Genomic DNA, 26,854 nt, shown 5'->3' on the forward strand with positions numbered 1-26,854 from the left:
ACCCTGGAGGAGATTCTTAAAAACTAGGAGTTGTTGTTGTCTGACTTTGGCATATGGTGAAACTCCACTCAGGAATACCCATATACGTACCCTTCTCCTTAGACCTCTGCTCTCAGCACTTTGTACCTGGTCTATTAGTGCAGTTTTGCCCAGGCAATCTAAGTAGCTCATGTATCTGGTACAAGTGAGATTCACTGGTTTGTTGTGATTCAGTGGACTGTAAGGGTTGTCTACATTGCAGTTAACCCACTGCTGGCCCATGCCAGCAGGCTTGGGCTTGGGCTATAGGGCTGTTTAATGGCAGTGGAGGTGTTTGAACTCAGGGATTCTGTGAGGTGGAGTGTGGCAACCTGTATTTTTAAGGGGAAGCTGCTGTGTTTAGCTTGTGGAGCAGTTGATCGTTGTCCTGTGATTTATTTGTAGGCGGTTTGCTTTGACCACACAACGGGCAGATCTTCACTGTTGTCCTCTTCCTTCCCCCCTCCCCACCCCCCCAAAAAGGGGTTCGCCAACCCAAGTAAAGAACATTCAGGTTAAAATAGTGAAGATGAGGTTGCTTGAGTTCAACACCAGACTCCCTGTAGATTTTTTAAACTCTAGCCGCTAACAAGTGAAAAGCGAACGTCCCTTGTCTTCGGTGCTGCCTGCCCCGGGGTACGGAACCTCTCTTTTATGCAGTCGAGACATACACTCTCTGCAGGATAGCTAAAAGCTTTGGAAGCAGGAGATTTGTGGGTTTGGAGGGAGGAGTGGCAGCTATACAGTGTATCAGCAGTATGCCAACAGATGTTGACCTCTTGCATGCCTGGGCTGTGTTCTGGGATATTGGCTGCTTGTTTCCCAGAAGGAAGCAGCTGAAAAGACCTTTCCTGGGTTCCCCCTCCCACATACCCAAAAACAGGCAGACAACTTGTTTTGGGGGGGCGGTGATGTTGAAACTTGAAATTTCAACTATATCCAGACCATTTGTCCGAGGGACTTTCCTCGGTTTTTGTCTGGCTTTGGGGTACTTCAGACATTTGGCTGCAAATAAATAAAACTCCTTGTTGATTCATAATGATTGCCTCCAGTACTAGTCTTGCTAATTCCTGTTGGTAGTGCTGATTGCCTTACTGTCGGACAGTAGGGTCCTTTCTCTTCTCTCCTTCCAGGACTAGCCTGTTGTGAGATTCTGAGTCTCCTAGACATTTGCACAAAGCCTCCCTTCATCTCTTTCCCACACCTGAGTCCCCATGTCCTGGAATCAGGAGGTTGTTTCTGCCTGGCTGAATGCTGGGGGCTTTAACTGATCCCTGCTAAAGACGATCTCATTGCATGCAGCACTGTGTGGCTTGGGGCAGGGCGTGGGGGAGAGAACAGTACAGAGCCTTTCACTGACCTTGGCTAACAAAGATTTTTCTCCACTTCGGGGAAGACTCCGGCAGAGAGAATAAGCAAAGATGTAGAAGCATCTTTTTGTGTGGAAGTGGCTTGAGAACTTAATGATGCAGGGATGTTAGTGGACTAGCCGCTCTCCAAGCAAAATGAGGTTCCAGTGTTTATTGGGTCACAGTTAGATGAGAGCAAAGTCTAATTTCACTCCTCCAAGGACACTTGGCCCTATTACAAAACCCCAGTACAGCTTGGCATCTCTTCCTGTCTAGGACTGTAGTGGCAGTTGCATTGGTTGTGAGAAGCTTAGCTATGAAGTTCTTGATGTGGTCCTTTTTTTTTTTTTTTTTTTTTAACTCAGTGCGGCTTCATTGACATGTGGTATAAAAGAAGGAGCTGGGAATCACAGATGGACAACAGACTAATATGATTGGACAGATTCTTCTGACTCTTCCAGTAACCTTGTCCCCGGAGCTGAATAGCTTTATTCCTCCAGAGACGCACTCTGCAGGCTTGTGTATCACGTGACTCGGTCTTGTCTTACTCAGTAAGTCAGTATTGCTAATAAGTGAGAAGCATTTCTTTGTCATGAGAGGAAGCAGTTCTAGGCTTGATACTCATGCTGTTACATTATGTCCTTGGGGGCTGAAATTTGCCTCTGGCTCCCAGTCTAGCTGTCTCTCTTAGAATCTATCCAAATAAAGATCTTTAACCAGGTCCATCCTGGAGATCTCCGAGGATACATCTGTACAGCAGTTAAATGCCTGCGACTGGCCTGGGTCGATTGGTTCTAGATCCCATAAGGTGTCAGCAGGTATTCCCTGCCTCATTTGTGGGGGAGGGAGAGAAGAAGAGAGATAGGAACTTGGGTACCGCACTACATAAATTAGATCCTAGCTCTCCTGTTTGGATTCGCTATTAGTAGACTCCAGAAAAGGGTTAGGCTCTCAATCTCTGTGACCTGTGCTGGCACAGGGAGAAAGAAACCCAGTATGGAAGGGCTATCCCATTGCTGCAGGGAGGGGATTTTGGCCGTACTTGGAATGGAATTGCTGCCTACCCCCCCCCCCCCCCCCCACAGTCTCACTGGCATGCGCTGGCAGAGTTGGCGGCTTGCCACTGGAAGGCTACCAGCTATCCCCAACAGAGGGGAGAGACTAGCATGTTAAGTCAGATGCACAGGGAAAGAGCAGAGCACAAGTAACCTCGATCTTTTAAACTGCTGGTGGAGCAGCTTGGAGAAACCTTCAGTGCATGCTGATGACATGGGATGCTGTTATGTATGGGGGTCAGGTGCTGCCTGTCTGGTGGGCTGGGTGGACTGCAAGTTGAATTTAAGAAGGGGATTGTATTGTGCATCACTTTATCCCCTTCCTGTCAAACACGCTCTCAATCTTGTGCTGTGTCATGTCTCAATCTCCTTTAGAAGGCCATGCAGAAGTATCCGCTAGGCAGAGCTCCCGAAAGGTGTTCAATGTATCCTAGAGATGCTCCATCCTAAAATGACATTCTTGGTGTCTGACTTCACAGCTTGTTTTCTCAATTCATGCGGCTGCTCATCACAGAGCTAATAAAGCATTCTACTTTTTGAAATTCCATGGGTAATTGGGCAATCATTAACTGTTCATTTGGAGTGGTTCTCTTCTAGTTCCTCAAACCTGATGCTATTTGTGTGTACAGGAACGTTTTTATTTCAATCTATAACCCCCTCTCCTGACTATTTAATAAATGCATGGGCTTGCCGTGGCTAGGTTCGGCCAAGTGATTGTTCTATCTTCAGGCTTGCACTTGAATACCAAACGGTGTAGATTAAAACCGATTTGATTATTCAGCTGCAAATCTGCATGAGCACTTATTTACAATATATGTAGCTCAACTGACTTTGCCTAAGGCTTGCAACAAGCCAATTTTAGCTATGTCCTTTTTAGCCAGTTTTCAGAACAAGAGTGTAGAACCACCTCTGAACACTGGTTTAACCAAAGGTGTTTTTAAACCAGTGCACCTTTTGTGTTCACACCTGATCAGATCCAGAGCAGCCCCTGTAATGAGTGTAAACCTACAGCGGCAGTTGGCCGGCAAGGCTGGAGAGGCTTGGCACCGATCTCGCTCCACAAAGCTGAGTGTCCATTTATTGAATACAAGTAGTAAGGTGTAAACACCAGAGACTGGTGAAGCCAGAAAAGCTCAGTGTTGGCCTCTTAAAGGAATTTAAGGTTGGAAAGGAGGGAAAAGAGAAACTGTAACTCACATCTGAAGTGTGGCTTTTGGGAGTGCGGGATAGGAAGGAGAAAACAAATCCACTGTAGCACATGTGCTGTGTTGCCTGCCTCAAGAGGCTAGCGGAAGGGAGTTGATTAGTCTTCCAACCACAGGCACTTCTGTATCTATCTAGAGACGCCTCTTGCTCTTGTGAGGAGGGATCTAGTCCCTCCTAGGAAGAGATGCTGCTCAGGGTTGGGGTGGGAGGAACTTTGATCCAGGTTCTTCCTCTCATTTAATAATACCTAGCTCTTATCCAATGCTTTGATCCATAGATCACAAAGGAGGTCATATCGCTATACCCATTTTGTAGATATGGGGGTGGGGGGGAATACAGGGAGGAAATTGCCCCCCCCCCCCCCCCCGGCAATGCAGCGGCAGAGCTGGGACTCGCACCCAGTCTCCTGATCACACTCCAGCGCCTTACTGACTAGGCAACACTGCATTTCAACACCGCTAGCTGACGGTGCTGCTTCTGCCTTCCAGTCCTGCAGAGTAATGTCCTCTATTCAGCCTCAGAAAATGCATCATTTGATGCAAGATTGCACAAACATGTACAGACCCAGTCTGCCTCTCTTCTGACCTGGAGAGACCCCCCTGTAGAGGGATGGGTAGTTCAGTCTTTGTGGCCCAGTGGCTCATTGGGCCTATTGGCATAGAATGCCAATAAATGGAAGCGTGGCCCCTTTATGCTCCTCAAAACTTCCCTTGAGCTCCTCTCTGCAGGAGAGGTGGTGAGAATGTTTGGGGGTGGGTGGGGTGTGGAGGGGCACCTGCTGTAGATCAAGCGGAATTAGTTGGCAAATATTTTCAGACAGTGCTGCCTTCCTAAACAGCCGAGCGGCATTGCCAATGCTATGTCTACGCTTAAGCATTGCAGCTGTGCTGCTGTAGCACGTCCGCGTAGACACTCACTAGAGCCATGGGAGGGGAATTCTCCCATCAGCAAAGGGAATCCACCTGCCCGAGAGGCAGCAGCTAGGTTGATGGAAGAAGTCCTTCAGGAATAAGGTTGGCTTAACTACATTGCTCAGGGGTGTGGATTTTTCACACACTGAGGGACACAGGTGGGCTGACCTTACTTTAGTGTAGACCTGGCCCAAGCATGCTTGCCATAACTTCCCCTTGGGCAGAGACTTTACTGATGAAGAAGCATTTACTGTAGCTGTGTATCAGACTCAACAAAGCCTTAGAAGGGAACAGGCTGAGTAATCTAGTGCTTCGTTGTGGGGGATTTCTGCTCTTTGGTTAATAGTGCTTGTGACCTGGCTAACACAGCTTAAATGAAAAGAGGAAGGAGGAGGGTGCAGTTTGGCAGCCTTAGTATTGATAAAACAACTTGAAAATTGTAAGGGATTTTCCATCCAGAGGAGACGGTCTGCTGTGCGTGTGGAGCTGCTGTTGGAACAGACTTACTGCTCATCTAACTTGAATCCTGCTCCCAGCACCAAACCATTTCTCAGCCAACTCAAGAAGAGACAAAGGGCTGTAATGGTGACACCGCCAGCTGTGCACTAGCAAGCAGAGGTGCACGTTCACCGCGCCAGTCATGGTGCTGCTTGCAGAAGCCAGTGGAAGGCTCCTGGGTCTGCAGCCAAAGCAGAGCACCCAAGGAGGTGGAGAATGGAAACGCTCTGTCGGGAATGTTAGTTGAGTGCTAAAGATGTGGTTTCCCTGAATGCAAGACTAGCTGGGGTGGGAGGATGAAGCAGCCTAATGGAGAGTAAGGTGGGATTGTCTCGAGTGCCTGGGAGGAAAGCAAGGTGATGGAGAATGTGTGACTCTTTTTTCAGCATTTATAGGAGGACACTGCACCAGCTAAAATACAAAATTGAAGGTAAAACGTGTAGGCTGAGCAAACTGCCTCTACCCTTCTGTTTTCCAAGATTGAACTTGGATCCATCTGTCACCCCAAAAGTTTTTTGAAGGGCTTGTTGCCTTTGCCTGGTCACAAAAATATTCCGCCGTCTATCCAGTCACTTCATTCTCCTGCAGGTCCCCGCCCTGGAGGTAGAGGTTTAGATTTGCATGCAGCCCCATAGTCCTGTCTCTGACATCCCTTAGAGGTCAGACTGAGGGCATGTCTACACTACAAACTTTTGCCGATGGAAGTCACATCAGCATAAAGCTGTCAGTTTAGTATACTGCTTGTGCATGCTTGCAGCCTTGCATTGGGGTGCACTTGCTCATCGGGGGGCTAGTTTCGATGCACAGTGCAGTGCGCCATAGGTAGGTATCCCAGTATGCACCTTACCATCATCCAGCCCATTGACTTGGGAAGTTTTGGCAAAGCCTGGTGGGTCAGAAATGTGTCATGAAGGGATGATTGAGACTGAGGGAGTCAAGTTCCCATGATGCAGCTTTCTCCACCCATGATTTTTCATGCCTATTTTGACAAACCCATGAACCTTATATGGGACCTGTTCGCTACCTCTGACAGAAGCATGGAGCCTGAACAGCTCTGCCCTATTGTCCAGAGCATTACAAACACAGGACACGCAATCCTCTGGTATTCACAGAGATGCAAGAAGAGCCGCGTGGCAAATGACCATTTCCCGGAGGACAGATTGCTGTGGGCCAGAACGAGAATCCGTTCAAGATGGTCAGTGGCATTCACTGCGTGCTGTTTCTGGGCCCAAGAAATGAGCACTGCCTGGTGGGATCGCATCATAATGCGGGTTTGAGATGCCGAGCAGTGCCTGCAGGACGTTCAGATGCGCAATGCCATGTTCCTGGATCTGTGTGCCGAGCTCGCCCCAGCCCTCCAGCAGTTCCCAAACTGCTGTGGAGCGATAGATTGCAAGCACATCCATATTTTGGCATCAGAATGTCTTGCCATAGAGTACATGAACAGGGAGGGTTCTTTTTTTTTTTTTTTTTTAATGGTTATGCAAGTACTGGTGGATCACTGGGGATGCATTATTGACATTAACGCTAGCTGCTGAGGGAAAGTGCATGACGCTCGCATCTTTAAGAGCACAGGACTGCTCAAAAGCTACAAGCAGGGACTTCCTTTCCCAACCAGTAGATGATCATATAGGATCCTGGGGGACCCAGCCTACCCTTTACTCCTTGGCTCATGAAAGCAGACCCTGGCCACCTCAACAGCACCGAGGAAAGAGTCAACTACTGGCTCAGTAGATGCAGAACGACTGAATGCCCTTTTAGGAGATTGAAGGGGCACAAGGTTGGATCTCAATGAGACAAATACTCCAGTGGTTCTAGCTGCCTGCTGTGTCCTGCATAACAGCTGTGAACCAAAGGGGGGGAAATTTGCTGCCGGGGTGGAGGGCAAAGGTGGAGCGGCTGTCAGCTGAGTTTGAACAGCCAGGCTGGCACGAGCTCAGCATGGACCTATACAGTTCAGGGGGGCTTTGGAAGAGCACTAGATCAGCGAGCCATAGTAATACGTTGTCATGGCGCTGCTGTGCCTGGCCTTCTGTTTGGGGGCCTTTTATGAATTTTGTGGTGATTGGTGCACATGTATGATTACGCTGTCACTGATCCTATGAGTGGAAATCCATCAACCTCCTCAAAAAACTCTCTCAGATACAGACAGACATCTTCCTCTCCAAACGGATGGACCTCAAAAACAGACTTCAAAGAGAAACTGCAGAGCTACAATTCATTTGCAAATTTAACATCATTCATTTGGGCTTGAATAGGGACTGGGAGTGGCTGGCTCATTACAAAAGCAATTTTCCCTCTCTTGGAATTGACACCTCCGCATCAATTATTGGGAGTGCACCACATCCACCCTGATTGAACTGGCCCTGTAAACACTGGTTCTCCACTTCTAAGGTAACGCCTTTCTCTTCATGTATAATAATGCCTGCCTCTGTAATTTTCACTCCATACATCTGAAGAAGTTGGGTTTTTTACCCACAGAAGCTTATGCCCAAATAAATCTGTTAGTCTTTAAGGTGCCACCGGACTCCTCGTTCTTTTTGTGGATACAGACTAACACGGATACCCCTCTGATACTTGATCCTATTAGTTGTGTCCGGGTCCAATCACAAGTCCCTCCAGCTGTTCTGCAGCCTATGTTGGGAACTAATAAAGATAAATTATTTTCCAAATAATAGTTTTACTGAGTAACAAAACCACTTAAATTCTGTGCAAGTTAAAAGCAAATTCATTAAAATCTGAACAAATTCATGGAACAGGCGTAAAGAAAGGGACGGAACATTCACTTCTGTTTTAGCGACACGTACATCTACTGTGGCTCTCATAGGCAGAGGTGAAAGTAAGCTGGTCCGGTACGGCGTACCTGCAAGAGCCAGTACACAGCCGACTGTACCGGCAGGGGGCAGCTTCCTTAGGTCAGCGATTTAAAGGGCCTGGGGCTCCCGGTAGTACCCCCGGCCCTTTAAATTGCCGCCAGAGCCCCGGGGTAGTGGTGGAGGCCGGGAGCCCCGGGGCTCCAGCGGTGATTTAAAGGGTCTGGGGCTTCCGACCGCCACTACTGCAGCAGAGCCCCGGGCCCTTTAAATTGCCACCAGAGCCCTGCTGCCGGAGCCCCGGGGTAGCGGCGGCAGCTGGGAGCCCCAGGGCTTGGCTGGCAATTTAAAGGGCCTGGGGCTCCGGAGCCCCGGGCCCTTTAAATCGCTGCCAGAGCCCCAGGTAGCAGCGGCGGCCAGAGCCTGGGGTCCTTTAAATTGCAGCCTGAGCCCCGGGGCTCCTGGCCACCACCGCAGCTACCACTACCATGGGGCTCCGGCAATGATTTAAAGGGCCCGGGGCTCCCAGCCACGGCTATCGTAGCCGGAGCCCCGAGCCCTTTAAATGGAGATTTAAAGGGCCTGGGGATTTTAAAGGGGCCGACTCTTCTGCTTGAGGTCCCGCCCCCTTCCAGTTGAGGTCCCGCCCCCTTCCAGTTGAGGCCCCGCCCCCCTGCTCAGGACTCTGGCCCTGCATACCGGTAAGTTCTTTAAGTTACTTTCACCCCTGCTCACAGGTGAGGGTATGTGAAGCTGTGATTGTCCTTAATGTCCCCCGATGTACAGTGATCGGGGCGAGGGAGGAGTAGGAAGGTGCTGTACTGGAGTTCTCTATTGACTGCAAAGGGGAGGTGAGCCTGGGACTGAACCTGTAGCTCCCCAAGAGTCTGCAGCATCTGTTTGCTGCCAGAGAAGCCCCGTTTATGTCCTGGTGCCTCTCCCTCTCCAACTGCTGGGCCTTTCTCCTGTCCACTCTTTCCTTCTCCATACAGTCTGCAATATTCATCCTCCAGGCTCTCTGTTCCTGGTCTGATGCAGCACTGGCTTGCGTAGGACCTCGCTGAACATGTCGTCCTCTTCCTCCTCCTTATCTGGCTCAGGCATTCTGCAGATGTGGAGGGAAAAAAACCCTCAAGGCCACCACAGCAGCAGCTACAGATAAAACACACACAGGCACTAATGACTGTATAGGCACAACAGAAAGTGAAAGTGAAGATTCAGAGCTCTCTTCCCTTGTTCCCCTACAGTTTTAAACGAGGCGTGTTTATGGACACGTCTGCTTCAGAGTGCTTGTGCATGGTCAGCTCTCACAGCTCTTGGCTCCAGCCATGGTGAGTGTGGCTAGTCGGGGGAGGGACAGTGGGAGGGAATTGCTCAGTTGCATGAAACTATAATTATAGGGCAATGGCACAGAATACGGGCATCGTTCCCCATCTTCGGTGGTGTTTTTAGTTGATCTCTCACTGCTGAGGGTAACACGAGCACCGCTGCAGCTGGCATCCCGAAGCTGGCCATGCCGGTATGCTGCTAACCCATTAACTTCGGCAGGCACCGTTGCAGTAATCCCCTTCTGGCGTGAGAAAGTGTCCTACTGCAAAGGAAGAAATAAAGCTGCCAGCCCTAGAAACCTTTTGGAAAGGAATGCAGAGTATCTCCATGGAAGTTTCACTGAGAGATCTCAAGGATTCCAGGGACATCCCTGTGTACGTGAACTGCTCCGCAACCCCCCGCCCCAGCCGCCTGCGTCCAAAGTAGAGAACTCTACTTCTGTTGTACCAAGACCTCTTCTAGCATGAGGATATTAATGAGAAGTAGATAGTTGTGTCCTGCTAACATGGAGGCGCCATCACTGTAATGGGAAATAAATTGACACACATTTACCCCAAATTCCTTCCCCTGCATTGGTCTCACCCGTGCTCAACTGACTGGGCTGTGGTGGAGTGTCAAATAGGTCCTGGCCTGCAGCATAATTGGACCCTCCGGTCGCATGTCCCTTATCCTCGGCCTCTTCATCATCCTAGCTATTCACACCAGGGGCCTGGGACTCTGGCTTCCCAGAGGTGTCCAGTGTGGGGTGATTGGTGGGGTCTCTGCCAAGTATGGCATGCTGCTTTTTGTAAAAGCGGCAGGCCTGCAGCTTGGCAGTGGGTCAACGGTAGGTCTCCCTGGCCTTTTGGTAGGCCTACCGCAGTTCCTTTGCTTTCTTAAGACACTGCTGCTGTTCCCTTCGCCTGCATCCCCTGTGCAACCTGCTCCTAGATCTCCACAGCACTGCTTGCACAGCCTCTTCTCCACACAGGCCCAGGGGATCCAATATCTCCTGTCTTTTCCAAGCCAGAGCACGTCTGGAGCTTGTAGCCGTCAGGGTCAGCTGAGCAGTTGCACACAACAAAGGAGAGTGATTAGGTGAGCTCACCAAACTGGACAATCAGGAAAAGGCATTTCAAAAATTTGGGGGCCGTAAAGGGGATGGGGGGCTTCCGATTTCAGTGACACCTGGGCAATGGGGTTTACAATTGTGAGCAGAGTGGCTAGTGTCTGGCATCGTTCAACAGCTGCTACAGGACTGTTAGCATTGACATAGGTAATGCAGTGTCTCCACTTGTATTACGTTGACCATGGCTCAGAGTTGCTGGGGTGGAAGGGTGGGGGGGGTGTTACTATGCATTTGCCCTTCTCCAGATCCTAGCTAGTGGTGGCTTCTCTGCCATGCTGGATGGAGCCTCCAGGTTAGCAGTTTAGGATGACCTGGTATTCTAGATGTATTCAGCTGCACTTCTGGGGCTAGGGAGTCATGGCTTTTCTAGGATCCTCTGCAAGACCCACACATCTTGGTATCGTCAGCTGTCTGAAACATTTTAACCTGGAAACTAAATTTTGTCCCGTTGCTTTGGGTGCGAAGAACTTCTGCCAAATGCAACCGGAATCTTAGAGGGGACAGCTGATCCCCAGCTAACTGGATGCTCCCAAAGAATGTAAAGACGGTTGGGTCATAGGGAATTGCTCTCCGCTCCCCAAGCCTCGCCCATACACACAGGAGGCTTGGCAACTTCTGGCTCAGCACAAAAACATTCTTTTCCGAATATCTCTCTGGCCCTGTCGGTTCAGTATATATGAGCAAACTCGCTCCTTTCTAGCCTTTGATTCTCCCTCTCAGCCTTCCAGTGGCTGACTAGTTCAGATAGGCCTCCGATCCCCGTGACAGTCCTGTACTAGGCTGCCTTGTTCAATCCCTGACAAGCTTGCTGTGTTCTCGAAACAAATGGTAAAACAAAGGCAAAACAAGGCATTAACAGCGGAAGGACTCTTGGCTTTGTTCTGCAGGCCTGTCTTTCAGATCTGCGCTGACTCCTGGAACTGCTTATTAGGAGAGTGTCACCTAGTGGCTACAGCAGGCAATAGAGGAGACACCTGGGTTCTAGTCTGGGGTCATGCTAACAACTCCCCAGAACTGTGTCACTGCGCTGTTTGGGCATGATAGTCGCTGGGGTGCTAGTGTGGAATGCACCTTTGCTTGGCTGTTTGTAAGGGAAGGAGGAAATTAATTTCCTAGAATGCTGAGGCACAAGGGGAGACCCGCCTGTGCTCTCTAGTTGTCCAGTCGTCATACAGGATCCTGGTAACTGGAAAAGTCTTGTGTGTCTTGGTCACTAGTTCAGATCCGGCCAGTTGCTGTTCAGAAGTCTGTATGAAAATGAGTGACTTCTGCCTGGTTCTAGTCACGAAGGGTACATCCACACTGCAATAAGACCCGCAGGTTGGCCGTGGCTGGCTAGGTCAGTAGACATGGCTTGCACGGCTAAAAATATTGCAGTGTCGCTGTTCAGGCTCCAGCTGGAGCCCAGGCTCTGAAACTCTGCTGGGGAGGTGGGTCTCAGAGCTCAAACTCCAGCCCAAGCCCGAACATCTACACTGCAAATTTTAGCCCGGCGAGCCTGGGTCAGTGGAGCTGGGCTCTGAGGCTCGGTGTCGTGGGTTTTTGTTATTGCAGTGTAGACGTACCCTAGGCGTCCACACTGGTTGGCAGGCCAAGGGCTGAACAGAATGAAAACTAAACTCCTCTGGTATTACTGGCTAGCCCTGCCATGGCAGGGTAAACTTGCACACTGGGGTGTGGGAGCCTTAAGTTTCACCACTGCCTGTGCTGTAATTGTCCCTGCTATCAACCCAGTCCCTTCCTTCTACCTAAGAACAATCTACCCCCCAGTGAAACGGTTGCTCCTGTCCCAATCTCCTGGGCTTTCAAGCAGTCATCCGTCTGCCCCACTGTCCCTTGGAGAAGGATGGGGTAGATGATGTTGTTCAACTTTAATGTGGATTCCTTCCATCAGTGCAGCTGCCGCTAGCATTAAACCACAGTGACTCAGTGCTAACGGGCTTCACGAGGGAAGGAGAGTGCTGTTACGAAAACCTGGGTCCTGGTGGGTTGTTTTGTTGGCCCATAGTACTGTCTCAGCAGAAAAGAGCTTCTGATATGGGAACAGAAACTCTGGATAGTGATAGAAACTCGTTTCTTTCCTTCTCTTCCCCACTGTCTCAAACTGGTGTGATTGTCCAACGAATGACACAGAACTAAAGAAGGTCGTTTAGGCAGATAAACACACAGGCTGACTGCTGCATGGGCGATGAATAAGTAAAGAGGGAATAAATTAGACTCTGGAGCCCTGGCTGTATAAGAGGAGCTTGGTTTGGCTAAGGATTAGGTGTGTTTCTTTAATGCAAATAGCTCCAAAGGTAAACACCTTCTATTTTAAATTTATGGTGGCTTACTAGCAGAGGAAATATCTTTTTAAAATGCTGCTTATCCCGATGATATAGCTCCTGGGTTCAGAGAAACCTGATGTGGGGAGTGGTTAATCAGCTAGACACTTCTTACTGAGGGGAGAATCTGTGTTGAGGGGGGTGTAGAAGGCACCAGCTGTTTGGAAGCTCCCAAGCCGGGCACAGAACAGTTAAACACATTGGAACTGGGGCTAATCTGAGAGCCTCTGTCAGTTTGCTGCCCAGTAACTATAGCAAAAGGTTACTGGTGTTAATTTTAGGGGGACCATCCCTGCCCTCCTTATCTGGTTTTTTATTCCACCCACACTTTCCTGCTGTTTTGTCTCCTGCCCATTTAACCTATGGGTCTTGCAAAAGAGCAGCCCGAGAGCTGTCTCAGATGCTGTACTTTCCAGCTGGCTGTGTTCCTGGAGGGGGAATGACAAGATAACAGTGACAAACTGTCCGGAGGTGAGGGTCAGTGGTAGGGAACCTATCCACCTGCTGCTAAGTGCTCCTTTATTCACAGGCACACGACGCTTTCCAAGTCAGAACAGCTGCTCTGAGCTAGACTAGCAATTTCAGTAAATCCAGTAATGTGTCAACTCTTCCTTGATGGCTTGAGTGCACCACCCCAGAAGTGGAAACTTGGCGTGGCCACGAAGGATCAGTCTTTCACCCACTTAGCTCACCAGCTGGGTGTGTCTCAGACCTGTCAGCTGTAGTCAAAAAAACATGATGCAATTGGTATCACCCTAGTGGTCTCTGTGAGTTCTTAGTTTGGCCAGGCCTAGACTATGACTGTCTGCTGTGAGGTGGGGCAGCTGTGCACAGGATATTATTGGGGGGGGGGGGGTGTAGGAGCACCTTGGAGCTCCAGGCCTGGATCAGGATCCTATCAGGCAAGGTGCAGTACAAATACAAAATAGCCAACCCCTGCCTCAAAGAGCTTCTAGTCTAAGGACACAGGAACCATGATGCAGCATCCATAGAGACAGAAGCCTGCCTGAGCACCTGGCTTTTAAAAAAGCCTCTTTAAAGCCAGGCTTGTCCTGCCTGCTGAGCATGTGTCGGATTGGGGAAGTGTGGAGATTAGCTTGTGAAAGCAGGGAGNGAGTGCACCACCCCAGAAGTGGAAACTTGGCGTGGCCACGAAGGATCAGTCTTTCACCCACTTAGCTCACCAGCTGGGTGTGTCTCAGACCTGTCAGCTGTAGTCAAAAAAACATGATGCAATTGGTATCACCCTAGTGGTCTCTGTGAGTTCTTAGTTTGGCCAGGCCTAGACTATGACTGTCTGCTGTGAGGTGGGGCAGCTGTGCACAGGATATTATTGGGGGGGGGGGGGGGGGGGGGCACCTTGGAGCTCCAGGCCTGGATCAGGATCCTATCAGGCAAGGTGCAGTACAAATACAAAATAGCCAACCCCTGCCTCAAAGAGCTTCTAGTCTAAGGACACAGGAACCATGATGCAGCATCCATAGAGACAGAAGCCTGCCTGAGCACCTGGCTTTTAAAAAAGCCTCTTTAAAGCCAGGCTTGTCCTGCCTGCTGAGCATGTGTCGGATTGGGGAAGTGTGGAGATTAGCTTGTGAAAGCAGGGAGAGGCTCCCAAGACAAGCTCTGTTAATAACCTGGATGACAGCACGGCTGGTGCCTCTCAGTACAGTCTCCCAACTGCCCAAACCAGTCTTTCCAGCGCTGCTAAGCTGTGGCTTTGGGATCTTTGCTAGCTGTGACGCAAGCCAAGCCTGGCACAACCCTTACTGGGGAGGTGACGTCTTCGTGGGGGAGGCGTGTGCGAGCTTTTCAAGTCCTGGCAGTGCTAGAAAAGTTAACTTCGGAATAGGGCAGGTATGTGAGGATGGGAGGCGAGATTTCCTAAGGAGAGATGAAGTCCTCCCCTCCCCCACTGGCTCTGCGCCCACACCATCCTGACTGGCAAGTGGTTCTTGAATCCTGACCCAGTATGGGCACTGGAAATATTGTCTGGGTATAAGGAACCATCACCGTGAGATTCTGAAACGCCTGGGCCCTTCCGAAGAAAGTACTGCGCTCTGGGGCCCTAGTTTTACTCCATCGACTTCCGTCCCCCTGGGTTGTTGACTTTGGCATGAGGGGCTGCTGATCCAACCTGTGAGCCCCTCTCCACGTGGCTCTGCCAATGAACCTCAGTCCTAGTGGACGCTGCACCCTCGGTGCTCCGACTGAGGAGACGAGCCGCTGCATCGGCTCTGTGGTGTTATAAATGTCCACAAAGAGCTTGGCTTAGAAAACCACCCGTCTACGAGGCGCAGAACCAGGAGCTCCTGACCCCTTGTCCTGCCTTTTGACAAACTATGGCAAATGACGCCAGCTCAGGCGCTCTGAAGGCTTGTTCTCCTGTCTGGGGCAGACGCTTGATCTAGCCAATCTACTTTCTGCAACAGTCAGTTGTGTCCCCTTTACACCTAAGAATGTGGATCGGTTGCCATGGCACCAAATGTTGCAATTGACACTGTGGCCCTGGCCAAGTCACTTAAATCTGTGACTGGTTCCTCGTTGGTGAAATGCTTACACTACAGCATGGGAGGGCTGATGGCTAATATTTGCAAAGCGCTTTGGAGAGGAATAGCTCTGTGTAATTGCCTAATTACTGCGAGGACACGTTGTTCTCTCTCTGTCTCCTCACTTCCCTCTCTGATATGTAACTTCTGGGATGCTCCAGACACGTGTCTTTTTGCCGCCTCAGACTTGCCTTGGAGCAAGGGGAAAAATACTGGGCAAGAAAATCCAGGCGTAACGCAATGTACAGGTGCCGTCTCAATGCTGCCGTTTCTGCCAGACCACAACTTCGTGCTGTTTCCTCCAAAAGAGTCTATCTGGAGTTCAGAGTTATGGCTCTTATTCTAACTCACCACATATGATCATCATCATCAGTGATGTTCCTGATATAGCCTGTCTGCAACCCTTGCATAAAAACAAGGTATGTCTGCAACCCATCCGTACACACTGCTAGCTTCAGAAAGAGCTGCGGACAGATGGCTGGATTCACTCTCGCTGGCAGTTGGCGTCCAGACATGTGACAGTCTGGCTTGTGGCACCGAAGGTGGTTTAGACACCACAAAGTATACCTGGAAACACAGCTCATTAGACCAGATCTCTGAATTGTAAGAGTGCCTGGCAGTTCTTGTGACACACAGACACAGCTGATCAAAACAGCATTTCACCAGTGGGCTGCAGCCAAATGCTTTGCATCCACAGGATGTTGGAGAGGAGCAGAGGGGAAGAGTTGTGGGGAAGGTCAGGGCTGCAGCTGCAAATTAGGGACATGGGAAGGGGCTTTTGCTAAATTTCTCAGCAATCTGGCAGAGATGCAGTGCAGTACTAGTTTAATGTGATCTTAAACTGCCAGGGCTGTATCCTGGGGAGATGGTCTCTAATAGTTCATGTCCCTGCCGCTATTTAAAGTGACCTAGCTCTGGCGAACTCGCTGAAATATCCCCATGTCCTTATTTCCCCTCTTATCACTATTAAAGGTGCCTTCTAGAATATAAAGCTGCTAAACTTGCTCGCCAGAAGTCATTCTGCAGAGGTGCTTATCCCTGGGCCTTGGTGTTTGAGGGGAATGGGCTGGGAGTTCTGTTGGGGTTTCTGTTCCTGGCTGTGCAAATGACACTGCTGGGAGACACTTGGCCAAGTCACTTAACCTTTGCGCCTGGTTCTCCCTCTCCTCCAATCTACCAAAGGGTTATCATGGTGGCACCTGGAGACACCCCCAGCCTACCGTAGTGGGATCCTTCTTGTGCTTTGCATTGGACACAGTGAGATGGTCTTTGCCCCAAAGAGCTCACAGACTAAATAGACAAGACAGATGATGGGAGGAGAAACAGACACACAGAGGAGAAGTGACTTGGCCAAGGTCTCGCGGCAGATCGGAGCCCAGGATAGAAAACCCACCTCTTTCTATCCATTAAGCCACGCTGCCTCTGGTGGTCTCTGGAGTGGTGGAGGCATGTGTCTTTACAGCACTTTGAGCAAAGCTTGCTGCACCCTGAAGTATATCCTCCGGTGTGATCACTTTATTTAAAACAAAAAAACTTCTTTGATTGGGGAGGGGAGGGGGAACAGTGGTTTGGCTCAGCACCGGAGACAATGGAGTACGGGGCAGGGGTGTGTGAACCATCCTTATTTAAAGAGAGAAAATCCAGTTACAGGTGGCGCTACAGTTTGTGGCGACCCGTGTGTATTGTTTCTGATCTGGCTGCAGGTAGCCAGTGCTGGTTTGCCTGAGAACCATTAACATGGAATCCTGTCTTCCGGCACTGCGCCGTTTCATGCCGGTGCTGTTCCATCACAGGAGGAAAGAAAACGAACGTGCTCCCACTCTGCACCCTGTCTGAGAATCAACTGCCGTAAAGGTGCTGTGAAACGTACATACTCGCTTAGAAAGAAGCCGGATCCCATGTCATTGCCAAGAGGACCCTGGCAGCATTTGACAGGATACAAACCCATCCACATGTGTCAGTGGTATCTATAGCACTAACCTGGATGCTTAAGCGCCAAGCGGATATTGTCCTAAATGGGACAGAGTGAGGGGGAAAAACGATCCCTTGTGATCTTGAAAGCCGTGAAAATACATCAGCTGCCTGTAGCTGAACTTCAGGGCTTGAACAAGGTGGTTTTTATAAATGCAAGTTTTTTATAATCTCCTACACTCGGGGGCAAAAGCCACCCACTGACTGATGCAGATGGGGGATAGTTAAGAAAAATCTTCCTCATAAGTAGGGCATTGCGAGGATTAGAGCATCTTCCTCTGAAAAGCCTGATCTTGACCAGCATTGGAGATGGAGAGCTGGTCTGGCAATGCCACTGTAAAAAAAAAAAAAAATCGTACAGTTTGAAACTTTTCTGTCCCTCTAGTGTAGATTTTGTTGCTATGGGGAGGGAATGGCTGGAATCTGCCTTCACTTAAGCAGGCTAGTTTTAAGAGCCTTGAGGAAATGCTGTGTCTGTGCATGTGGTTTGATTTGCAGCTGGCACTGGCAAGGAATATGAGTTTTCTTGAGAGCTGCAGATAATCTAGTGACCTTCTTGGCACATCCGCTAAACTTTGTGATGCGGGATTCCCCTTAAATCTTTTAAGATATGACCAGGCCTTTCTGAGACCACTAGCAAATGCCGATATGCACATTGCATCCAGGAGTTTGACTTTAACTGCCACTTGCAGCTGGCCTGTATAATCCAGGGGAGAATCTCTTGCAGTAGCAGGAAACCACCTTCTTCCAGACACATCTTCCTGAGTACAAACCTTCAACAAAGCAAATGTTTTTGTGTCTCCGCTATTGGAACTGAGTTGTGTAGAACTCCCCTGATGACCACAATGCTTCAGAATCTCTTGACTGGAGGTTTAAGATTAGATTTTTCTTTTTTCCCCTAGAAAGCCATTCCCTAGGAATTATTTTGGGGAAGTTCTCTGGCTTGTGTTGTACAGGAAGTTAGACTAGATCACAGTGGTCTCTTCTGGCCTTGGAATCTATGAATTATTCATCCTCTCCCTGGTTGTAGAGGTGCTTCAAGACTTTCTTGTTGCTAGCTGCAGAGCTTCATGGCTGTGTTGGGTTGGAGGAGAGTGGAAACTTAACCAGGAGATTGGATTCCTGTAGGTGGCTCCTCCGTTATGTGGTTTTATGCAGATGTTGATGGGAGCGAGGGTGGGCCTAGCTAATTCCGGGCGCTGGCTCATTTGAGTTCACAGCCCTGCTATGGTTGTGTTTGAAAATTGAACAGTTTGAGGATGAACCACAGCGCATGAGATGTCCACAGTGCATTTCACATGCTACCCAAAATGCACCGCTTTTGCAAAGCTGCTGCTTGGAGGACCCTTCTTAGACCCATTTTATGGCACTGCTAGGACCTGGAGCAGTTTAAAAGCCAGCTGTTTTACAAGGTCAAATTTTCTGAAAGCCCCTGCCCAGGAGATGGCCTTTCTCCTCTTTCTGAAAAGATACCCCTCCTCGTATCTGTAGTAGAGACCTCTCTCTTAGAGGAATGAGGGTAGGTACATCTCTCACTCAGCATCTAGAAGAATTGGAATCTAGCTGCAGAAGTCTGTAGGCATAGGGCCCACAACTTTGCAGAAAAATCTGGTGCTTGGCTTAGGAACGTGGGTTGCCAGCATTGCTTTTGGCAGAGTACTGCTCAGTTAGGCTGTAAAGAGGCTTGTTCTCCTCCATCCCCTGCAGATCTGTAGAATACAGCTGCTTGTCGGGGCCTCTGTTTTGGAAGAGGATTTTCTTGCTCTGTCTGTCTGCCAGAACGTGTGCCATCCCTCTTTATTGCTTTCCTCCTGCTCTCACATGCTAAGGCAGTTTCACTTTCTGCAGAGGGACCGTAACAGCCTTTCCAGCAATTGAACCTTCCTAGTCAAGCTGCTTCTGCCGGTGGTGGGGTTGGGGGAAGTTGCCCCCTTGGACAACTTCTTTTTGTGGTCTGTGAAGCAAGACTGAAGAGGGGCGGCAACCAGTGCCAAAAACTGGTGCCGGGCAGTGATGATTGTGCCTCCCCGTCTCTGCTGGGGCTGACTTGCAACACTTCAAAACTAGCGTAAACTGTGTTACTAATGCAGTGGTCTCTGTGTGCTACTTAGCAGCTGCCAAGGCAGCCTGTTCTGGGGCTGGCTAGCGTTTGCCGCACACCGACTAGCTTCCAGGGCAGCCGGCAAAGGCTCCTTCTGGCAGGTAGGTGTTTCAAAAGCGTTGATTAATTGTTAGCGGCAGGAGCTGGGACTTCAGAGATGTTCTGAGTGCAGGGGGTGTCCGTGCGGTGGGGGAGTAGCAGGACTGGGTCTCCTGACGTCGCCCTCTGATCTCCTTTGTGAGAGTGGACTGAGAATAAAAACACAGTGCTGGTAACTTTCTGCTGAGATCAAAGCTTAACTGTTGTGCAGATTTCAGTTGCACTAGTTTCACAGGGGAACTTGAGCGGTGTGCTTTCCCTTCTGGTTAAAATGTTGCTACAGTCGGCTGTGCTTTCAGTCCAATGCAAAAGGGTTTGTGCTCCTGGACGGTGCTGACTACTGAGAGAAGGAAGGATTACTGTTGCTTTGGATTGAAGTCGCACTTTGGCATGTCTACATGGCAATCAAACACCTGCTGCTGGCCTGTGTCAGCAGGTGTGTGTTTGCAGTGTAGATCCACCTCTAGAGGCCCTAGTTGAGATCAGGGTTCCATTGCACCTATTGGGTTCTGGGAAGGATCTCTTCTCTCTTCTCTCCCCTCCGCCCCCCAGCCTAAGGGGAGGATCCACAGGACCCGAAACCCAACTGATTTCGGGGGACAACTAATGAAATAAGAGGGACAGGAGTGCGGTCAGAGGGTCAAAAGAAGGGTTCCATTGTGCTAGGCGCTGTACAGACACAGTGAGGCCTTGGCCAAAACAAAGGAGTAATGGGGAAATTGTGTGTGTGGGGGGGGGGAGTCAATTGCCCAAGGAACAGATTGAGGGCAGAGCTGGGACTAGAACCAGGACTCCACACGCCAGTCCAGTGCCCTGCCCACTGGCCGTGATGAGTTCTTGGTCTCTAACGAGTAGGAAGAGGGACAGTGTTGACTTAGTCCCTAAAACAAACCAAAAGGACTTGGAAAATCAGATTCCTTTTTTTAAAAGACATAAGCCAGGGTTAAAGAATGGTAGAATGATGACAAGGCTCATACCAGGCAGTTAAATCATTCTCCTTTTAAAAGCTTGGTTAAGTGGCTGTACACAGCATTTCCTCTCCCCCTGTCCCTCTGTATGGTGTCTCCAGATCTTAAGCTCTTTGGGGTGGGGCCAGGAGTTTCTCCTCACGCTCTGGGTGCTTTATAGATGCCTGACCTCTCCCCCGTAGAAACTCTGTGTAAATACTGTGGGAAGAGAGCGAGCCAGAGTAAACTCTCCCTCAAACCAACAGCCATAGAGCAAAACTTACACAGGAAGCCAGGGGATGGAGAAAAGCATGTTGGGGCCTCCGTGACTGGTGACCTGGGAGGTGTCGTCCGTTGCTTTGCAGCTCACCTTGGCCAGAGCAGCTGTGCGTGGCTTTGAACTTCAGTTGTCCAAAACCTTTTGTAGCTGGCTAGAGTTGCCTTCGTCTTTTCCCTTTCTGCAGTGTTTGGTTCGTTTTCAGTTCCAATCTCCTTTGTCTGAGCTGGCACCAGTATGGCTCTGCTCCATGCAATGAGTGCATCGTAGGGGTCCAAACTGGAGGTGCTTTCCTGTCCTAACATCCCCTCCTGCCGCTTCCATGTTTGGCAACATTGCTTGTCCCAGAGCAAATGGAGAGGTTCTGCTTTTTTTCCTTAATGCAGCTTTTAATATTTGCTTTAACCCTCTCGAGCGTAGAGAGCTCTGGGCAGGACTTACTACAAACTTGATAACCACAGTTCAGGGTGGGGTTGGGGTAATGGCACCAGCAATGTCTCTGTACTCCTTTGTAAAGCTCCCAGCACCAAGTCCCTGCTTTGTGCACTGATGTTCTGCAGACTTGCACTGCTTCCCACTTAGCTCCTGGATGGAGTTTGTCGTAGGATTTGACCTTTAAAGCCCCATGTGGTTTGGAATGGGACTATCTGAAACGACCTGTCTGTGTGACAGCAATGCAGTTTGAGCAGTCATCTGGCTTTAGACAGAGCAGGGAGAGCTGGTGGGAGGACTTCTTGGATGAAGAGCCCCTCTTCCTGAGAACTTCTCCTCCTGGTTGTTCAGATGGCCCAGATTTAACTTTTATGGCACATGGCAAAGCTCAAGAAAGGAGAGCACAGTGGGTTGAAGGATGGAGTGGGTAGGGCATGTCTATGAATCTGTGGGGTTCCTCATAGCCTGTCTGGAGTTTAGTAGTTAGACTTTTTTTCTCAGACCTTTGTATAAATTATTGTGAAACTTCCGGACCCATTGTGGGAGTGTTTTAAACAAATCAAAAGAAACTAAAAGCAATGGAGCGGAGTCTTGGGTCTTGCCTACACTACAGAACGTTGCCGTGTTGGGACAAGATTATTAACAGTCGAGTTTGTTGACGCAGGGCTGACCGCTAGCGAAGCGTCGGGGTTAGATCGTGGTGAGCATTGTCAGCTAACTCAGTTGGTCAGTTGCTTTCAAACTTGAACGCTCTGTAGTGTGGATGGGTCTAGATGGCCAAAGCAGGGCTGGGGTTTGGATGTGATGTTGGGGTGGAGGGGAGTGTATGAACAGAGAGGCAAAGCGTGGCTTCTCAACATCTTGCATGCAGTGTATTGGTGATGAATCGTTGCATTAGCTAATGATTCAATGGGGAGGGCGAGGCTTACAAGTCCTTTGCAAGAAGTGCAGTTTAATTTGGGGCCTTAGAGGGTGGTTGCATAATGGGGCTGGGTTAGGGGAGGTGTTCCAGCCCTAGGAAGTGGAGATGGTGCAGGACAACATGCAAATGGAAGGCTGCATGCATCCCTTGGGAGAAGGCAAAGGAGGTTGTCAGGGAAGCAACGTTTGCATGACCTCAACTCTTAGTAAAACACAAGTTATTTGGGTGGAGAGGTGAGAAGATGGTCTGGATGTGCTCAGTGGTTGAGCCTGGCTGTTGGGGCAGCATTTCTGTCTAGGGGAGACAAGGTGCCAGGAAGACAGAGAAGGCTTTCTAGGTGGGATACCCTGTTCTCCATCTCCGCTTCCATTTGCACCTTTGCTGCAATCGTTCTTGAGCAGCCCCAAAACAATGTCCCTGCTCCTCTCTTGTGGTGTGAAAGCCCTCGATGGAGAAACGTCTCATGATCGCCTTCGTGCCCACTCGCCAACATCATTTGTTTTGTAGCCTGACGCGTGTGTGTACCATGGGACGTTGCCAGTTGGTTCCTAACAACTAAACTAAAGAAAGAGCTAATGCTCTGAAAATAGCAGTGGATGTCGTTGCTGTGAGACTCCAAAGTTCTTCAATCTGTCAGGTTCCGAATAAAACCAGAATAGCACAGGAGCAAAATGGGGCTTTAAAACTGTGGGGCCAAACGGGGCTGGTGGTAGTAGAGCAATGCAGAAATCCAGCAAGCACAGGCTGCATGAGCAATGGAGATCTTCCAGTGTGTAGATTCCACGGTGGTAGGCACCTTTATAGACCCCTGAAAATCTTTGTGGTGAAAGGTTTGTAGCTTTAAGTGCTTGGTGTCTTCTGACCCTTTTTCTCTAGGGCTGCCTGCGTCTCATGCTGAGCTGTCTGTAGGGAGGCGTAATGCCTAGCTCTGCACTCCCAGATCGGTAAGCCACCACTCTAACCGTACAGGAGTCCGGTCCTCGGGACACACAGCCGTTTGCACAGCAGAACTGTATTCTGGTCTGCTTTGTGCTTGCTGAGCACCACGGTGGCTGCTATACTTCAGTTTGAAAAGGCAGGCACTTTTCTTTTAAAATCCTGTTGGGGTGTAAGGAATAAACCCTGCCTTTGGGTAATCTGATTCCCTGCCAAAGCTGGCTCTCCTCAACTAGTGTTACTGCTTATAACTAGATGTCAGCTTGCACGGTGTTCGTCAATCCCTCTAACAGAGCTGACGGATTCTGCCTTAGCCTGTCAGATTGTAAAGGGGCCACATTCTACATGCATCTTGGAGCCATAAGTTAAGTAGCATCTCCTTGTGTTACTTGGACGCTATCCAGTCTGACCTTCTAGAAGCCCCTTACTTGTGTTCAGTTCTCGCTGCTCCTTTCTTTTCCTTCCCAACCCAACCTTTTTCTCTCTCTCGTGTCCTGGCTGTAATGTCGAATCTAGTTCTTTGCTGCTTGGACCTGGCTAGCTCCCTCGTTCTTTGCCTCAGGAAAGAAAGGTAATGAAGCATGCAGTGACTAGTGCTCATCCAAAGGTGGGTGAGGTTCTTTCAAGTTTCCAAGGGCATCAGCTTTCATTCCCAGCTGAAAGCTCCTTTCTCTCTTGTGACACCCCTACCCCATTTCTGGGGCAGCGGCTCTGTTGGGCACATGGTGCACAATGGAGTGTTGCAGTAGGTATATATTGTGATGCGTTACAATAATTGCTAAATCCACAAGCCACAGTGTTCCGATTTGGCGCTCTCATTCTGTCCTTGAAATCCTTGGCTCAATTCAGTGTTACAGGTATGTAAAGCCCACCCTTTCTCTGAGCTCCACTCGGCTTCAAGCAGAAGCAAATCCTATCTACTCTTACGGATGAGCATGGGTGCAGTAACAGAGATTGCTGAAGGGAAGCTATTCCCAAGTGCAAGTTAAGTCAAAGACAAGGAGTGTATGAAAGGCTGCTGTAGATAACACGTACTGGAATCTAGTCTTGCTGGCGCTTCCGCAGATGGAGCAGGGAAATGGGGGATTGTTTGCTCATTAGCAGAGTACAGAAGTACCCTCTTCTCTACTCTCAAGTATGTCTTGCTTCAAAATGGTCTGCACCAGATACTCACTCAGTTTGGCAGGCTGGATTGTAGCTTCTTGTCTGTTGCTGTCACGTGGACTATTGCATTCAGGAAAATCTCTGCATCTCCTTTTCTGCCAGTGTTTTGATCCTTCATCATAGAGTTTAAGGCCCCAAAGGATCACCAGATCATCTCGTCTGACATCCTATATATCACAGGCCACCAACACCACCCAGCAGATGCACACCGAACCGAAACCAGACTCTAGCATTCAGCCCATGTGAAACTACATTACTATATGCCTCAGGGAGAGAATAGGAGTGACCCAGGTGCACCAGTGCCAGAGGCACCTGCATTGGCAGAGAAGTGCTAGGAAGGGAGATTAGAGACCTAAATATCTGCAGATTTAATCCAGACTTAGTGTTGCCACCTATTGGAGTGAAGTGGAATGAGATTCCCGGGGAGAATGAGGCACATATTTTAAAGAGAAGCATTGAGCCAAAGAAAGGGGAACATCACTAAAATTGTTCTCCAATTGGTTAGTGACTTAGCTGCTTAGCCAGTCGGCAAATGCTGGAGTGTGATTTAAGCAGTCCTTGCAAGTTCCCTAGCTCGTCTTCGGGTGCCCCCGTGGATAATACTGGATGATGTCTGACTTATAGTAATTAGCCTCCATTTCAAGTTGTTCATTACCAATGTTATCAGCCCTGTTCTACAGGACTGGAGTTTGTTAAAGCACTTCTGTCTCGTAGGGCAGAGGTCCCTGAAGAGAGCCCAATATAGTACTTGAGATGTAGGATAGGTCTTGTTGTTTCATTGACACTGTCTCTTAAATGGTGACGCATACGGCCTGTGCAACACCGTAGCAGAAAATGGGTGGGCATCTAAAGGTGAGAAACAAACTGTTCTAAGAGGCAGCTGCTTTTTCTTCCATAGTTGCCTAACAAACTAGGGCAGGCTTGACTGGGAAGTTGGGAGTGGTTTGTTCCCTAAGAGCACACCTCCAAGAATCTGACGTTCAGCTCACCGGGCAAAGGTAGAAGAGAATGTGGAAGATCTTCAGGGCCAATGTACTATGCCAGCTGTGGAGCTGGCTTCTCAGAGATGGAACTTTGGGGGTTAGTCTCAGAAAGCTTGACAAACTGTGTGCGTGTGTGTGTGTGTGTGTGTGTGTGTGTGTGTGTGTGCATAGTTTAGCAAACTATGCAAATAGCCACAGAACTGCAGCAACCCCTGGACCGCAGGCACCTAAAATAGCAGAGTATCTCAGTAACTTCGTTAGCACAAAGCTTAGGCGAAGCTGATCAGTCTGTCCATGGTAATGCCGACGCACGTTACAGCCCTTCCTTCCCCCCATTGCCTCTAACTGAAGTGCTGCCGCTTATGTCCGGTAACCTTTTTTTTTTTTTTTTTTTTTTTAATACAAGCAAAAATTCTGTTCATGCACTGTGATTTTTTTTCCATGCCAGATGAGGTCCTGGTCATGAGTAACTGTTGTGACTGTTAGCTGGCAGGAATTCTGGGTGATTGCCTCACTCCAGGAAATGTTAAAATAACACTTTTTTCTTAGAAAGCTGGTTCCCTCCCCTCCCATATTTTTATTTTCCTAATAGCCGCCCCTACTCTGGCGGCTCATAAACAGAGGGTTGCTTGTGTAGCCGAGTGAGAGCAGATTTGCTTGGGTGGACACAATGCCACAGAGCGGTGCACGAAAGGTAGCTGGTCTCTAAGCAGATAGGCTCCTCTCAAAATGAGTCTGTCTGAAGCTTGGAAGGAAACTGTTAAGCTGTGCAAAGAATCCTGCTTCTCTCTCCGGACTCGGAGTCTGCTTCTGTCTCCCTGGGAAGAGCAGCTGCCCCAGTGATGCAGAGAATTGGAGACGAAACGTACAAGGAGGGTTTTTGTAACTGCTGTCTGGATTCCAGTAACTCAATGGGAGCTCTGCTGCCAAGCGTTGCTGGAATGTGGGCCTCCTGAGGCTGGGCTGAGCCTGTTTGCCTGCTCCTTCAGCTCTGCAAAGTTGGACGCTTCCAAGGTACTTCACAGTATTGAGGGGTCGGACTAGGGAAGTGCTGGGGGTTTGGGGGACAGATTCCTCTCCAGACCTGTCCCAGCGGAGGGTGCGCTCTCTAACTCTGCCCACTGATCAGAAAATGGTTTGTAGCCATTGGGGGCTTTCCCTTACTGCCTGGCCTCTCCCTTTTTTGATCACTGAAATAGCTTTATTGCTGTTGGGAAGTAGCCATGTTTAAAGCTTTTTCAGGAGCTGCGTTTCAGTGCTGAGCGGAGGAAGGAAAAGCTATCAAGGAGCCAACCTCGCCTGTGCGTTTGCCTTGTGTAATCTTTTCTCCAGAGGGTGCTTAGAGCCCAGAGGATTCCCTCCCACCCCGAGAGCCTTGTCACCTACGGCAGGCAGCCAAGGGAGGCTGGATCTCCCGCGCCCTTGGCCAGCTATAGCTACTCCAGGGAAATCCATGCAAGTCACTTCCCCACTTCACATGAGCGAGTGCTTCCTCTGCTGTGCTCTCAGCCCTTGCTGAACCAGCGAGTGGGACGCAGGGTAGCATAGACCTCAGGCTCTGCCAGCCAGCCCTGTAATATCCCAGCAAGCACTAGACATCTTCGCAGATTGGGATCAGGTCTTCAGGTTCCCCCTGAGAGCACGGTGGTTAGGAAATAAAACCCTGAAGGGAGACCCACTGAAACCCAGCCTGCTCCTTTACTACTCCTATAGTCCTATTTCAGCCACCTTTATTATTTAGTGGCAACTGCCTCTGTCTGGAGGTTGGTTCTGTCTTATCTATTGCAAAATAAGACCAGGGGATCAGGATGGGGAGGCTTGTGCTGCTAAGAACTAGCTAAATACCGAACATGCAGTAATCCCTG

The 26,854-nt window shown here is 49.5% G+C and overlaps 1 protein-coding gene across 7 annotated transcripts in view; it reads left to right on the top strand.

The window, feature by feature from the left end:
- The window catches only part of SPSB1 (splA/ryanodine receptor domain and SOCS box containing 1), a 74,587-nt gene that overhangs the window by 36,581 nt on the left and 11,152 nt on the right, over positions 1 to 26,854 (top strand). For 2 of the 7 annotated variants that reach the window (XM_034753328.1, XM_034753331.1), the window contains exon 2: positions 1,733 to 1,918. The exons of 2 other annotated variants lie outside the window; for them this stretch is intronic. The gene's annotated coding sequence lies outside the window, so the exon portion shown is untranslated. Of the gene's footprint in view, positions 1 to 1,732; positions 1,919 to 9,139; positions 9,182 to 19,204; positions 19,331 to 25,580; positions 26,004 to 26,854 lie in introns of those variants that run through there. 3 more of the 7 variants (XM_034753334.1, XM_034753333.1, XM_034753329.1) reach the window with 3 other exon arrangements.

This window comes from Trachemys scripta, chromosome 19, assembly GCF_013100865.1.
Source record: "Trachemys scripta elegans isolate TJP31775 chromosome 19, CAS_Tse_1.0, whole genome shotgun sequence".
Classification (NCBI taxonomy): domain Eukaryota; kingdom Metazoa; phylum Chordata; order Testudines; family Emydidae; genus Trachemys; species Trachemys scripta.